At 40.9% G+C, this 15,256-nt stretch overlaps 1 protein-coding gene across 1 annotated transcript in view; it reads right to left on the minus strand.

Annotated features, from left to right (window-relative positions):
- GART (phosphoribosylglycinamide formyltransferase, phosphoribosylglycinamide synthetase, phosphoribosylaminoimidazole synthetase) overlaps positions 1–15,256 on the minus strand; it is a 1,783,038-nt gene that overhangs the window by 1,586,274 nt on the left and 181,508 nt on the right. The gene's annotated exons all lie outside the window — the stretch shown is intronic.

Here is a 15,256-nt window from a genome sequence, read left to right on the forward strand (position 1 = left end):
AAGGCTGGTAAGAAAGCTTAAACTAACGGTTGAAATGAAAAGCTGGGAGTATGAGGCTTCAGAAGAGCCATTTCAAATAAATAGAATTGGAGAACAGAGTGCAAAGAAACCGGAGATCTTTTGCTGTACCCAAGTAACAGGAAGGAACAGATTACATTAATTTTATGAAATCAGTAAAGAAAATGAACCGTTGTTTAATCAAGATTGCCTAACTGAAAGGACAGAGTATGCTCCAAACCTGTCCTCAAAAAAAGCAGCAAAGACCTGCCTTGGCAAAAATGCGATCATACCAGCAGAAAATTGTGGATAATGACAAAACTGTGGCAGAAAGCGAAGCATCATAAATTGGAGACTGCAAAGTGTTTCTGGAAAATGATTAATTCAGCATACAGAGCAGCAGCAAATTTATCCAAGCACTCAGAATGTCAACAGGTAAATTTGAGATTCAAGCTGCTATATCCAGCTGTCACTGGGAACTTTTTTCCTTTAAATATCAAAGACCTTTTTATATGCAGAACAGACTAAGAGGAAAGTGTATCCAACAAAGTGCAAGCAGAAGGGGGCGATTTCTCATTCTTCTGACAGCGATCAGAGACTTTGCCACTAAAACCTTTCCATTGTTCCAAAGGAAAAGGTTTGAGACGCAGGAATAAGCACATGAGTTGACTCAGTAGTACCTTGGATTTGAACCAGAGTCTGATGTTAGGAGATTAAGATAATCCGGAAGACTACTGGCAACATTGAAATTCATGAATAAATGGGACAGTCACATTTGTGAAGTACAGCTTTGTAAGAAAAAGTGGCAGAGAAAAACTGGATTTTTTTTTTTTTTTTAAACGTCTAGGGTAGGCTATTAACCATATACCCCACTTAAGTCATTAAAGTTTAGGACACTAAAGGGAACAATACTAGTAATCATGTACATTTTTGTTCTTTGTAATTGCATAAAGCATTTCATGATAAACTGCACATTATATTAAGTAATTTTGTATTTTGCACTGGTGGGAGTGGACAGCTGAATTCAAACCAACCAAGTTGGGATCTGCTGATGGAAGGTTTATTCACTGACAACTACACTGGGAGCAATCACTAAAGCCCCAAATGTTGACATCCTACAATCAGTCTTAAAAATTACAAGTTACTGGTACCAAAACCATGGTCTGAGACTAAATGCTAAACAATGCATAATTATACCCTTCAGTAAATCAGAAATTCCTGCAAATATTGATAGCACACCCCTAAAAAGTAGGTCCAGTGGGGAGGGCCTTATGAAAACAAACAGTAACCTTAACTTTGACCATCAAGTTGCTACAGTAGTGAGGAAATACTGTGTGGCTCAACTTGCAAGTAAAAGGCGTGGCATTAAGATCAAAGTCATAATGCCATTGTACTTGGCCCTAATCAGGCCCATAAAAATATAGTAAAATGCAATCTTCTGTATGTACCATACCAGGCACGTATACCAATTTGATTGTATTTGGAAACCTCTGGTACCAAAGTGCAACACACGTCTTTATCCCTTTACTCGGTTTCATATCGTTTACAGAGAGGGGACTTGTGCCAAACCTAAAAGGCATTCTCTGATCCAGCTCTAATGAAAATGTTACATATTCACAAGAAAAAGTACACAGCAACAACAATCCATGGACATTAACCTTAACCTTATTTCTAAGGGAACTTGCTGGAGAGAGATTCATATACCAAAGTTTGCCTCTTATGGACTAAAACTTCCCATTTTTGTAAACCAAAGTGCATCCCTCACTCTTCAAAATTAATTTGGATAAATGGATGTGGAACTATATATTCACTCCTGGGGTACTGCCCATGTCGCTTCTGGACAGATGCAGTTTGTAAAATGATTCCGGTGTCAAACACCCAAAGACCCACTACCCTGATAATTCCCCAGACATGGGATGGGGTAGCAAGATACAATAGTGTCACATTCCGGGTATTATTAGCTAGGCTTTTAAAGGCTCTTGTGCCATTAGTCTATTAATCATCTATGAACTTGCTGGGTGCAGTCGGTAGTATTTTAAAAAAATGGGCATTTTTTGAGTGATGGCTGTAAATGTTAAAGATATTGAAGCAAACAAGTAACTTAAGTTCCAAGAAGATAGGCCTTACACTATTACAAGACAAAGGCTGTCCAGAAGCAAGTTTAATGCTGTTATCTTGAGGCAAGTTTAATGCTGTTATCTTGAGCTGCTGGGGTGTGAGTAAGGTTAAAGGATTTCCCTTGATTTTATAAGCGTGGAAGTCTATATCAATATTAGTGGCTTAAGCTACAATTTAAGCAAATTGCCTTTAATTATTTTGTCTTTTTTCAAGTCTAACAATGTTAGACTTAGTGCAGCTGCAAAGATATTAGCTTGTTGCTTTTTCCATTAGTAAAGGTTTTCAGTGGGAGACAGTCTGCAACCTTGGGCAGATGGCCAAGGGAATTTTGTACTCCAAGTGAAATTTAGAGTCCTTCATGCATCATTGCCAATTACTTTTACATTTAGTGAGGCTGTCTGAACATTCTTGGTTAAGGAAAATGCCAAATTTAAAGGTACAATGGCAAGGTGTTTGGTAAAAAGCCAGAAATGTTGGGAAAAATAAAGGAGAAAGTATCCTCCCAGTAGCTTGAATACTTCTCATACAACAGTGCACAATTTTGTTTTATTTTAAGATAGCCAGTGCACTTTTTTCTACTATTAAAGATTGTTTTCTGAAAACATGCAAGCTGTATTTCATACCTGGGCAGGGAATAAAGAAAAAGCAGACAATCAGTGGAAAACACAGGTTGTACACACACTTCAGCAAGAGTAACCTTAATTTTAGATTTGGTAATGCCTGTGGTTGGAGCTGTTGATTTTGGGACAACTGTTCCCATCTGAAACATTACATTTTTGAAAATGTACATAGCTATGTTTGTTCCAAGTTAAACGGGGGATTGAGTTGCTCTTAAAATGTTTGAATGTTTTCCTTGAAACAAATCTTAAAAATGCCAGAGATTCAAACAGAGTAAAGAAACAATTGTATTAAAAATCAGCCTGCCAAACAGTGTGCACACAAGACAAAAGTAAATTACGTACAATAGGAGGGAACAATAGCCTTTTCGCATTATGGCTACTCAAACTACCTCAGAAGGTAAAAGGGCTTGGCTTACAGGTACAGAAATAGTACTTATTTAAAAATGCAGGGTTCAAATAGCAATGCTGCAGTACACTCATCTGGATAGAAATAAGCATGTGAATTTGACAAAGTACTGCAGGGTGGACATCAAGAAAAGGGAAAAAGGATCAATACCGATTGCTTGATGGTCTCCAATATAAACGACAAGAGGAAAAAAGAAAATAACAGTACACTTGTGATAGTAAGGGGCTACTGGTAAAGGAAACATATACTGGCATGCATTTATATTCTACCAAAAACTATTACAAAGCTCAATAAATTGTTAAAAATCAGCCTTCAGCAGGGAATATTGCTTATAGGTAGTGACTGCAACTTTATTTGCAATAGAGAGGATGCATCAGGGGGACGTACAAATAAAAATGTAACAAAAATTGGAAGACTTGAGAAATGCATGCAAATATTTTGTATGAAGATGTGATTTCGGAGTAGGAACTTCAGACCAAATTAACCTACTTCCCAATTTACAATAATTGGGCTAGAATGAACAGAAATTATGCTTTACAGGAGCACATGTACAGTGGATATAGAAAGTTTACACCCCCCTGTTAAAATTCCAGGTTTTTGTAATATAAAAATGAGACCACAATAAATAATTTCAAAAGTTTTCCCAACTTTAATGTGACCTATAAAGTACAGTTGTGTACCTACCATAAATGTAGATGTTAGAGTGTATTCACTGTTGCAGTTACTACACTTGGGTTATCCTGCTGGCAGGCTACCCGCAGTCGGTCTGAACTCCAAAGTCTAGGTTTGGCGTTGGTTGCAGTCGCCTCTTCCCTGACGTCAATGCACCAGGGGTATAAAAGATGCAGCAGATGCCATTTTCTTCAGTTTTTCTTGCCCCAGATGTCAGGTGCCCCCAAATTGGCAGGCTGAACATTATGCCAATAAGTATGCATGCACACAAACATTTCCTTCATCTACAAGCAAATACACCACATAGGTTGTATAGGATAGAGAAGTACAGATAAGTCCCAGCAAATAAAAGGTTGGATGGTGGGTAACCTGGACTGCAACAGTGAATACACTAACATCTTCATTTATGGTAGATACACAACTGTACTATGCTCATAGTGTTTCACTGTTGCAGACATTACACTTGGGTTGAATCCCAAATCTGAGGTTGGGTGGCTGGGTCTAAATAGGATTAGGAGAGGCTATAAGGCCCTGCAGAGGCAAAGCCTGCTCTGGATTTAGAGTAGAGAGGCAAGTCGTAGTGCTTGGTAAAAGCGTGCAATGAACTCCAAGCTGCAGCCTCTAAAATGTCTTTGGTTGGTACTCCTCTGAGGAAGGGTGCTGAAGTGGCTGCTGCTCTGGTAGAGTGTGGCCTAATGCCCTTAGGCACTGATTTGCCATGTTGTGAATAGCAGAAATGAATGCAGTGGCCTATCCATTTTGAAATAGTCTGCTTTGAGATGGCCTTTCCTTGTGATCCTGCAGCATATGCTACTAAGAGTTGCTCAGTCTTTCTGAAAGCTTTAGTTCTGTCCAAGTAGAAGCGTAGCTGTCTGTGCATGTCCAAAGAATGCAGGAGTCTCACCCTTATTCTGTGGGCTTGGATAAAAGGTAGGCAAATGAATGGTTTGGGTTAGGGGCCACACTGGACATTACCTTAGGCACAAATGTCAGGTTCATCCTCAGAGAAACCGTCTGGATGGAAAATGATAAAAGGTTCCACAGCCATGAGTGCCTGTAACTCTGAGACTCGTCTTGCAGAGGTTATTGCTAGGAGCAGAGCTGTTTTCCAAGATAAGAACTTTAGTTCAGCTGTATTGGCTGGTTCAAAAGGCAGCAGTGTGAGTTTTTCCAAGACATAACAGAGGTCCCATGCAGGTTTTGGTGCTCTCCTTGGAGGTCTTATGTTTTTGGCCCCTCTGAGGTATTATCTTAGCAATGGATGTGAAAAAAATTGGTGGTTCCGTATTGCAATGAGCTGAAATGGCAGAGGCATGGATTTTAATTGATGAAAAAAGGATAGGCCTTTGTCCAGCATCTCAGTCAGGTATTGTAAAATCTGAGGAATAATTTGGTACAAACGTGTCAATTCATTGTGCCTGGTTACAAGCACAGACTCTTCCATTTTTCTGCATAAGATTTTCTGGTACTGGGCCTCCTGGCCTCCAAAATAAATCCATCACTGCTTTAGAGAGAGGTGTGTTCTGAATGGCTACATTATCCGCCATGCTGCCAGATTTAGGGTTCTGAGTTGGCTGTGCAGGATCCGATTAATTCCTCATTTACTGACCCAGCGAAACAGAGGCAATGTCCAGGCTGGGCCTTGAGACAAGCTCTTTAGGATTGGGTACCAGTGCTGGCGGGGCCAGGCTGGAACAATCAGAATCATTTTTGGCTTCTCTTGTCTGACCTTTAGGAGTACCTTGGGGAGGAGAGGCAGAGGAGGAAAGGCATATACTGTTAGGGTTTTCCAGCTGAATGATAAAGCATCCACTTCCCATGCTTGCGATAAGTCCTTGTGCAGAATCTCTGTAGTTGGCAGTTGTGAGGGGAGGCAAATAGATGTCTGGGCGTCCTCATTTTTTTATTATGCTGAAGACTTGTGGATTCAGTTTCCACTCGTGGGGATCCATAAGGTTTCTGCTTAGTCTGCCAGAGTATTTTTCTTTCCTGGCAGGAATTGTGCTTGCAGGTGTACTTGATAAGTCAATGCTGTGTCCCACAAAGTCATGGCTTGTCTGCAGGGGGGGGGGGGGTCGGTATGAGTGCCTCCCTGTTTATGTACCACATGACTGTAGTATTGTCAGTCCTCATCAGTAGTTGTCCTGGATGGAGTAGATCCTTGAAAGCTGTCAGGGCATTCTGAACAGCTAGCATCTCTTTTTGATAGATATGAAGATGTCTTTGGCTTGTGGGCCATGTGCCCCAAATACATTTTCCTGCCATGTGGGCCCCCCCCAGGCATAATCTGAAGCATCCGTTATTGACTGCCTGGCTGTGGGCAGGGTAAATGGCTGTCCCTTGTTGTGGCGACAGGCCTGTGCCCACCATCGAAACTCCTGTTGCAGACAAGGAATGAGGGTAATTAGTGCTTCCAGGCTGTGACAATGTTGAGTCCAAACACTTTTTAGATACTATTGTAGTTTCCTCATATGCAGTCTGGCATATGGAATTAGCAGAATGCAGGATGCCATGAAGCCCAAAGCCTGCAGAATTTTTCTTGCAGATACGGTCTTTGTTGCCAACATTTTGAAGTAAGAAGTCAGATGCCTTTGTCTGGCGTGAGATAAGCCATCTGGGCAGTTGTATTTAAGCTTGCACCCAGGACTCGAGAGGGTACTAGTTTTGATTTCTGTGTACCCTATGCAAATTAGTAATCTTTTTACAAATGCCAGACGCTTTAGTAGAATGTCCTTGTTCTCTACTTGAATAAGGCAATCGCCCAAGTAAGGGTATATTTGAATTCCTCGTCTGCAAAATGCAATTACTGATGCCAGGCATTTTGTGAAGACCCTGGGCACAGTAGACAAGCCAAAGGGCAGTGCAGAGAATTGGTAGTGCATAGAGCCAGCTATGAATCTGAGGTATCTTCTGCATGATTGTCTGATTGGAATATGCAGGTATGCCTCTTAGGTCCACAGTTACAAGCCAAGCCTTCTTGCCCAGCATGGGCAGAAGCTACTGCAGAGTCAACATTTTGACTTTTGGAACGTCCAGAAATGTATTTAGAATAGACAGGTCCAGTATTGGTCTCCAGGCTTTGTCTTTTTTGGGTACCAAGAAAAGTAGAGTAAAATACTCATCCCTGCTCTTGCTGTGGTACTTGCTGAATAGTTTCATCCCTCATGGACATGAGGGCCAGTTTTTGTGCCTCTGCCCGTTGATTGTGTGGCAGGTCTTGCATACCTTTTGCCCTTGGCAGGTTGTGAAAGTAGAACCTGTAGCCCTGTGACACTATATTCAAGACATTTGTCCTGGGTAATCATGTGCCAATTTTGAGAAAAAAAGTGCTAGTTTTCCCCCTAAGGGGGCTTCCAAAAGTTACGTACTTGGTGCGGGCAGAGGAAAGTCATTGGGACAGTTTCCTGTATGGCTGTGATTTGTCTTCGCTGCTTTTGGAGGTAGAAGCGCCCCACTGTTTAGGCCTGTATGAGCCCTGGAGCTGGGATTTGCCTCTGCCTCTTTGTGGCCTGACACTGGAAAGGACCAATTCTTTGTAGGCCAGTTCCTGCTAAATCTGGGTGGCTGTACCTGTAAGAAATACTTTACTGTTTACATAGATTTTGCTTTGCCCTCCATTTTCTTCAACACCTCCTCTGCTTTAACGCCAAATAAAGTATGCTGTAATGGAACATCTAATAATTTTGCTTTAACATAATCAGGCAGATTCTGTTCCTTTAACTAGGCATGCCTCCTAATGACAGAACCCATAACTGCAGCCCTGCAAGAGGCCTCCAGAGAATCAAAACCACATTGCAATGTAGGATTTCCCACTTGTTCAGTTGCATGCAATAAATCCTGTATTTCCTTATTTTCTGCACAATCAGAATTTAACATTTTCTGTTTTAGCAGTGACATTAAGTATTGCTGATATTTAAGCATATGAAATTGACAATTTAAAGCCCTCACAGCCAAAGTAGCAGAAGTGGAAATCTTTTTTCCCCCCATCTGTCTAGTGCCCTTGAATCTCTATCAGAGGGAATAGGGTTTTTTTGCAGTAGAAGCCCTGACCCCTTTGGGACCCTGAGAAATCTTTTCTGGGTGAGCAGCAGGGTTTTTATAAAGAAATTTGTGTGAATCTGGAACCCTGTAGTATGCCTGGTTTAATGGGCAGGAGGCAAAGAGCCAGGAGAAAGGCCAGACTCAGAAAATACATCTACAATATCTAACACAGGAGGAATAGCCAAAGGCCTGTGCTGAGGGAGTAAAAGAAGATCTCTAAGCCTTTTCTTAGATTCCGAGTAGTCTTGCCTCTCCCAGTGGAAGTGCTCCCTCATGGTATGCAGGGTTTCCCCAAAAGAATAATCCTCAGGCAGCGAGGCTGAAGGGATGGATTCTTCAGCATCAGAATCCTCGTAAGGAGGAAGAGTATTCCTGTTCAGAAGAGTCAGAGGAAATGGAAAGCTGATCTGAAGATTCATATTCTGTCTCTTGCCTAGGCCTCTGTCAGGAGGGGGATGGGAACCCCTGATCAAGGTAATTAGGTCTTCGGCCATTTTGAGCATCTGTTTTTTAGGCATAGTAGTCTGTCCAGGAGAATGCTGTACTTGTTTGTCTTTAGAACTGCTTTAGTTTTTGCTTTGGAAGCTGAAGTACTCTTTACATACAACTGTGTGGGTCTGAAAACACCCTCAGAAGCAGATGCCTGCTCAGCGGCTCCAGACCCATCTGAGGGAATAATTTCCGAGTGTCCAATACCTTGAGTATCCAGAGGCCTAGCTGGCTCCACGTGGGAGTAGTCAGCAGCCTGTGGCTCTGAGGTAGCAGGAGCCAGGGGCTGTGAATGCACCTCACTGAGAACCGGTGACTGGCTTAGCGGAAGCATCTATTTTGGACCTCTGATGCCTGTCCTTTTCTTTTTCCCTGCGCTTTTTATAAACTCCGGTCGGCTGTTCCACCGGCATTATATAATTGAATCTTCGGCCAAAGTAATGAAAGGCAAAATCGTACAGACGCTTAATAGTGCGTTGGTTAAATCTAGCACAAAACAGACAGCTGGCAACGTTGTGATCAGGGCCTAAGCAAGGAATACAGTAAGAATGAAAATCCTTGAGGTATTTGCTTCCCACAAGAAATACAATTGTTAACTTTTTCCAACATCAGACTGGAGCAAGAAAAAAAAAAAAGTTCCCCAATGGGGTACTTAGCTTTAATGAAGACTTAGGATCTGAAATTAGTTTTTGAAAATCTCAGGAGTCGGCCGACCGGCACTTGTGAACTGCTTTTGCTTCGGGCACCGCACGGCAAGAAAGACTAAAGAAAATGGCGTCTGGTGCATCTTTTATACCCCTGGCGCACTGACGTCAGGGAAGAGACGACAGCAACAGATGCCGGATCTAGACTTTGGAATTCAGGCCGACTGCAGGTAGCCTGCCAGCAGGATAACCCAAGTGTAATGACTGCAACAGTGAAACACGAACATCCTGTGCAATTCAATTGAAAAAAATTTGTTGGGGGGAAAAAATTCATTAAAAAAACAAACAGCTAGTTGCATAAGTATGCACACCCTTAAAACAATACATTGTTGAAGCACCTTTTGATTTAAAGTAAAACAGTCTTCTTTGGTAGGAGTCTTCAGCATGGCACATCTTGACTTGGCAATATTTGCCCACTCTTCCTTGCAAAAGCGGTCCAAGACTGAGGGCATCTCTTGTGCACACAGCCCTCTCTTCAGGTCACCCCACACATTTTCTATTGGATTTAGGTCTGGGATCTAGCTGGGCCATTCCAAAACTATTTTTTTTCTGGTGAAGCCATTCTTTTGTTGGATTTGGATGCATGCTTGGGGTCATTCATAGGTTAGTACTAAGCTAACTGCCCTTGTGGGCTATTTTAAGGCTAGCCAATTACCCCATGTGAGAATTAAACACTGTACCTTGTGTCTGCAAGGTAAACACCTTAACCATTATGCCATCCTCCCTCCCCCATTCCCATTGTAGTGTTGAAAGGTGAACTTCATCTTCAGCTTTCTAGCAGACGCCTGAAGGTTTTGGGCCAAAAGTGACTGGTATGTGGAACTGTTCATAATTCCCTCCACCTTGACTAAAGCCCTAGTTCCTGCTGAAGAAAACCAACCCCAAAGCATGATACTGCCACCATCATGCTTCACCATGGGGATGGTGTTTTTTTTTTTTATGCAAAGTGTTTTTGTGCCAAGCCTACCTTTTGGAATTGTGGCCAAAAAGTTCAACCTTGGTCTCAGACCACAACATATTTTCTTCTCACATGCTTTTGGGAGACCATGTATTGTTTTGCAAATTTTAGCTGGGCCTGGATGCTTTACTGTGCAAGAAAAGGCTTCAGTCTTTCAACCCTACCCCACAGCCCAGACACATGGAGAATACGGGAGATTTTTGTCACATGTAGTACACAACTAGTACTTGCCAGAAATTCCTGCAACTCTTTCAGTGTTGCTCTAGGTATCTTAGCAGCCTCCCTGACAAGTTTTCATCTGGTCTTTTCCTCAATTTTGGAAGAACATCCAGTTTACAACATCATTGTTGTCCCATATTTTCTCCACTTTTTGATGACTGGTCTTTCACTGGGTTCCATAGTGTATCCAATGCTGTGGAAATTTTGTACCCTTCTCCTGACTGATACCTTTCAGCAATAAGAGCCCTTTGATCCTTTGTAAGGGCTCTGCGAACCCTGGCTTTTGCTGTAGCAGGCAACTGAAAGTCAGGAAAATCCTACTGACAGCTGAACTTTAATTTGGGGTTAGTCATAGTCAGAGTCTAACTGATGGCAGATGTATACCCAAGAAGCTAGAATGCTGTAATTAAATCAAAAGGTGCTTCAACAAAGTATTAGTTTAAGGGTGTGCACACTTGCACAACCAGCTTATTGTACATTTTTTATATTTTTCCCCCAACAGATTTGTCTTTCAATTGAAATGTACAAGTTGTAGGTAACCTTAAAAGGTGTGAAATGTTTTGAAATGTGGTCTCTTTATATCACAAAAACCTGGCATTTTAACAGGGGTGTGTAAACTTTTTATATCCACTGTACTTAATTTCAGATCACACGTGAATAAGTTAAGCTTGCTTGATCTGCTGTTCTCTGTCAGACTATTGCTGATCTGTCCGCTTTTGACTTTCCCACCCACCCTAACTTGGTGGTGTTTTGCCAGCCCATACTATAAATTTGATTTTGTACCAGTCCTCCCAGTCTCATCAGCTCATTCTACTGAGATCTATTAAGACCACCCTCCCCCTTAGTTTCTTAAACTTTAATTATCTTCAGTTTCTTTTCCTACCTTCCAACTTACTAAAAAAAAAAAACCCTGCACTTTAAGCTGCTTTTGGCGTATTTAGCTTTTTGCAGCACATTCTTAAAGTAAATCAGTTGCATTTAATCGGCTGCAGTTATTGTTGCTTGTTAGTAGTCAGATTATATTACAACTGTTACGGTTAAGCCTTTCAGTTCTTAAACACTTTGGCTCCAAACTAGTTATCTTTCATAAAAAGTTATGAAGTTAAGCACTAACATTTTCTATTTGGATTACATCTTGTTTATACACGGAATTTCTCCTTGTGGCCATTGTAGCTTCAAAATGGCGGAGTGAGCTGTTTTCTGGGACATTTTCAACAATTCCTGGCTCGTTCTACTTTTGGGATATTATTTCTGTGACGAACATTTACAAAAATAAGCGTGTGTGCTTATATGTGCAGGTACTGTTTATTTTGTATAAGGGCATCATGGAAGTAGTAATTTGGAATTAACAGTTAGGCTGAATCGGGCCTAGGATGTCCATTCTAATCATATGTTGTACAGTTTGTTTCCGTATGGACACAATCTTGTATGTGCACTGACTAAAGGCTAGCAGTCATTGGAACTACCAGTTGGCGAAGTCAAACGCATTTTTGGGACTTCGTTTTTTGGGACATCACATTTGTGAGGGCTATCTACATACATAGGTATTTTTGCTTATGTTGTGCAGGTACTGCGTTTAAACTCAACTGGGACAGTCTGGAAGTGTTCATTTGGAAGCATGAGGATCCGTCCAATTTGTGCTTTTTGCATTGTTCCGATCTGGTATCTGGGGCTCCTGTATGGTGGCATTTTGACATACAAAAAATATTGTTTTGGTATCTTCCAATTCTATTTGGGGTTGGACATGGCAAAATTCAATACTATGACCGAGATGTTCTTTGGACTACAGGTGGCCTTTGGGCTAAAGACAATTCTACTGTATTTATGTTCTGTTCTATTTTGTATTACGATTTATGGAGCCACGAACAATTAATTTCTGAATCGGGGAATTGTGTTGATTTAGGATTTGTGGCTACACATATGTGTTCCATATTATTCTGTTTTACCACTTGGCTTCAATGACTAATGGTGTAATACTTTAAACATTTCATAACTCTGTCAAGGGTTTATATTGAACTATGTTTATTCAATAACATTTGGTTATGCGTTATAATCAAATACACACACTATTTCCTTTTGGCATTCCATTAACGTCTTCAAGGCATTCGTAGATATTAATATAACTTATAGGATGTCATGGTATGCTGTTCGCCAATAACAATTTCTCATTTTGCCACTCTAGGGGAATTGTTTTAGGAGTGTATATAGGGATCTGGAACCATTTTATGTAATTGCATTTTTTTTCATTGTTCATTAATTTTTGGATAATGGACCTTAATGTTAAAGAGGCTGTTTGGATCAGGATCTATGTCGGCCCTGGTATGGGCTGTTTTGTAACAGTGTGGTGTGGTTAGGTCCCTACTACTATTTTTATAATATATATTCAGGCATAGGTTCTCTAAATAACTGGCCAATTTACCATTATGGGAAGTTGGTGAGGGGCACACCCTTTTATAGTTTTAACATTCCTCAGGGATTATTGCACTGGGTTGGCAGTTTAATTTGTTAGTAGTAGGAATGGTCATTTGATAACCCTCCAGTTACATTGTGTGTGTTTTTTTTTTTATCTGTTTGCAAACCATATAATCAGCTATATGATCTGCCATTGGGCCTTTGGATACTTTAACCTATTTTTGGTTTCACAAAGTTTTTCCACATTTTTCAACAACTTACACGGTTATCAAGTAGCTACATTGGATGGACCACTGATTTGGGTAAGCCAGTGTTTTTGGTCATTTCCATTATCGGATTGGAATTCTATGATATATTATAACATTTATTACACCTACTGGACAATCAGAAAGGGCCCCTGTGGCCCCAATAATATATTGAGAGTATAGGTTGGTCTTTCATGATTCAGTGTTGAACCTATGGTCAAACCTTTTGCTAATTTGCATTTGGTATTCTGGTCTCAAATTTCTTTTGGGTATTGTCTTACCCAGTTTGGGATTACGTTCCCTACTGAGTTGTCATTGTGTTACCTTTTGGGGATTTTATATTTTTTGGGAAATATTTATTTGTTCATTGCTTGAAATAGTCTCCTTTGGTGGCATTGTTCGGACAGCTCACGGAGCCTCTGGTGGGCTTCTGGATCACGGTTTTCTGTTGAAATATTATTTGGCTGGATTGTGAGCTTATTGTCATGATCTTGAAACTATTTTGTATGGCCTATGTGCCGATAAAGATTACACAAGAGTGTTTGGCATCGATAAGGATGCTTCTAATACGGATCCAGTTGACTTCTGCAATCTGGCATTCAACAAGCTTGGCAGGGGGATGAAAACTCTTAGAACGAATATTTGGCATTTGAAGCTTTTCAGAGCCTATCAGAATAAGGACATTACTTCGAAGACTCTAGGGTCTGCATCCAGCCCCTAGTGGGCAAGATGGATAATGTGTTAAGGATTGGAACCTGGCACTCCAGCAAGCTTCCATGCCCTTTGTACACATCCTGAGTTCATGTTATAAGCGGATGATTGACACGAACATTGCGGAAGTAAAAATTCTTTGTGAAGAATCCAAAGGATAAGAGGGTCAACCTCAATATGCTGTTTGTCTGAAGTTATCAAAGGAGCTTCTTGCGATAAACTCTGGATAAAAAAATATAAAAATTCAATAGGGATGTAACTCTCTACCATGGGGCAAAACCTTTGAGGTGTCCAGAAATGTGAAATTTGTTTAGAGCAGTAGACTGGTTGGGCCATTAGCAGGAAGAGACCCAGATACATTTTAAAAAGGACGGATACATATAGTAGTACCTTGGCTGAAGAATCTTCAGTCACTGACATAGATCGTGCCAGCACCCAGGAATCACCCACCCCCAAAAAACAACATAATGTGGATCACCCTTTAGATGTAGGCGTAGGCGGGGTGGAAGGAAACCGGAATAGTTACGGTGGAGGGATTATTACAGACTGACACATTAGTTAACTGTAATAATGTTTTGAACATATCCAATGCTATTTTAACAGAAGAGCAGAAGCAGCTCCTCAATAAAGGTTTGAACTTTGTGCCCGGCTTTTTTGTGGATGAAACTTGTATGGCATCTGGTTTGTATGATTTTTGCCATAGACTTAATCTGAAATTGTTTTTTCCAGCGACAATTCTCAAAGGACTACTGAGTTCAGATTCCTCAAGTCTAATTTCCATCCACCAATGAATAAACATGTATCCATCTTTTTACAGGCTGTGCTCAAAGATTTACACTTAAAACAGTGTAAAGTCACTGGTATTGGGTCATAATTTGACTACTGGGGAAAGTAAAGCTTTACAGGAGCTTAAGGATAATCATAGGATTGTACAAGGAAGGGGCTGTAGTCATTTTGGACACTGCTTATCTTGACGAGGGTAAGGGACAGTTGTCCAACCCACGTCACTATATGCCTTTAGATCCCACACTCAGTTTTAGAAAGACATTGATTCCTTTTTGAGTGAAGCAGTGGATGAGGGTTTTATCGAGATTGTTAAATCCCATCTAAGTGTTACGGATTCCCAAAAGCAAATAATGTACCTCTTGCCCAAAATTCACAAATCTTTGACCAAACCTCCTGGCCAGCTCATTGACCAAACCTCACTCTGCTCTTTTAACCCAATATCTGAAACCTCTTTTGAATCTAGTCAGGGCACGCATACAAGACACTACACAGTTTTTGAAAATTTTGTCCGATGCTCAATTAGAACCTGGGTGGCTCCTTTGTACTTTAGATGTCAAGGTCCTTGTACACAAACATCCCCCATTGGGCCGATCTTCAAGCCCTACAATTCTGTCTGGACTGTGCCAATCTATATCCAGCTGGATTAAATACCTTACTCCTATGTATGGCAAAGGATGTGCTGAACAAAAATGTCTATTTTAAGGGGGGATTGTTTTTGGCAGATTCAGGGCACCATGATGGGTGCATCATTTGCACTGATCTATGCAGATTTGTTCATGGCCTTTTTGGAAGAGCAACTAAATTTAGGATTCCTCTCATAACATATATACTGATGAGATTGACATCTGGCAGAGATATCTGGATAATTGCTGGAAGGT

This window comes from Protopterus annectens, chromosome 5.part1 (genome assembly GCF_019279795.1).
Source record: "Protopterus annectens isolate FY-2018-M chromosome 5.part1, PAN1.0, whole genome shotgun sequence".
Classification (NCBI taxonomy): domain Eukaryota; kingdom Metazoa; phylum Chordata; order Ceratodontiformes; family Protopteridae; genus Protopterus; species Protopterus annectens.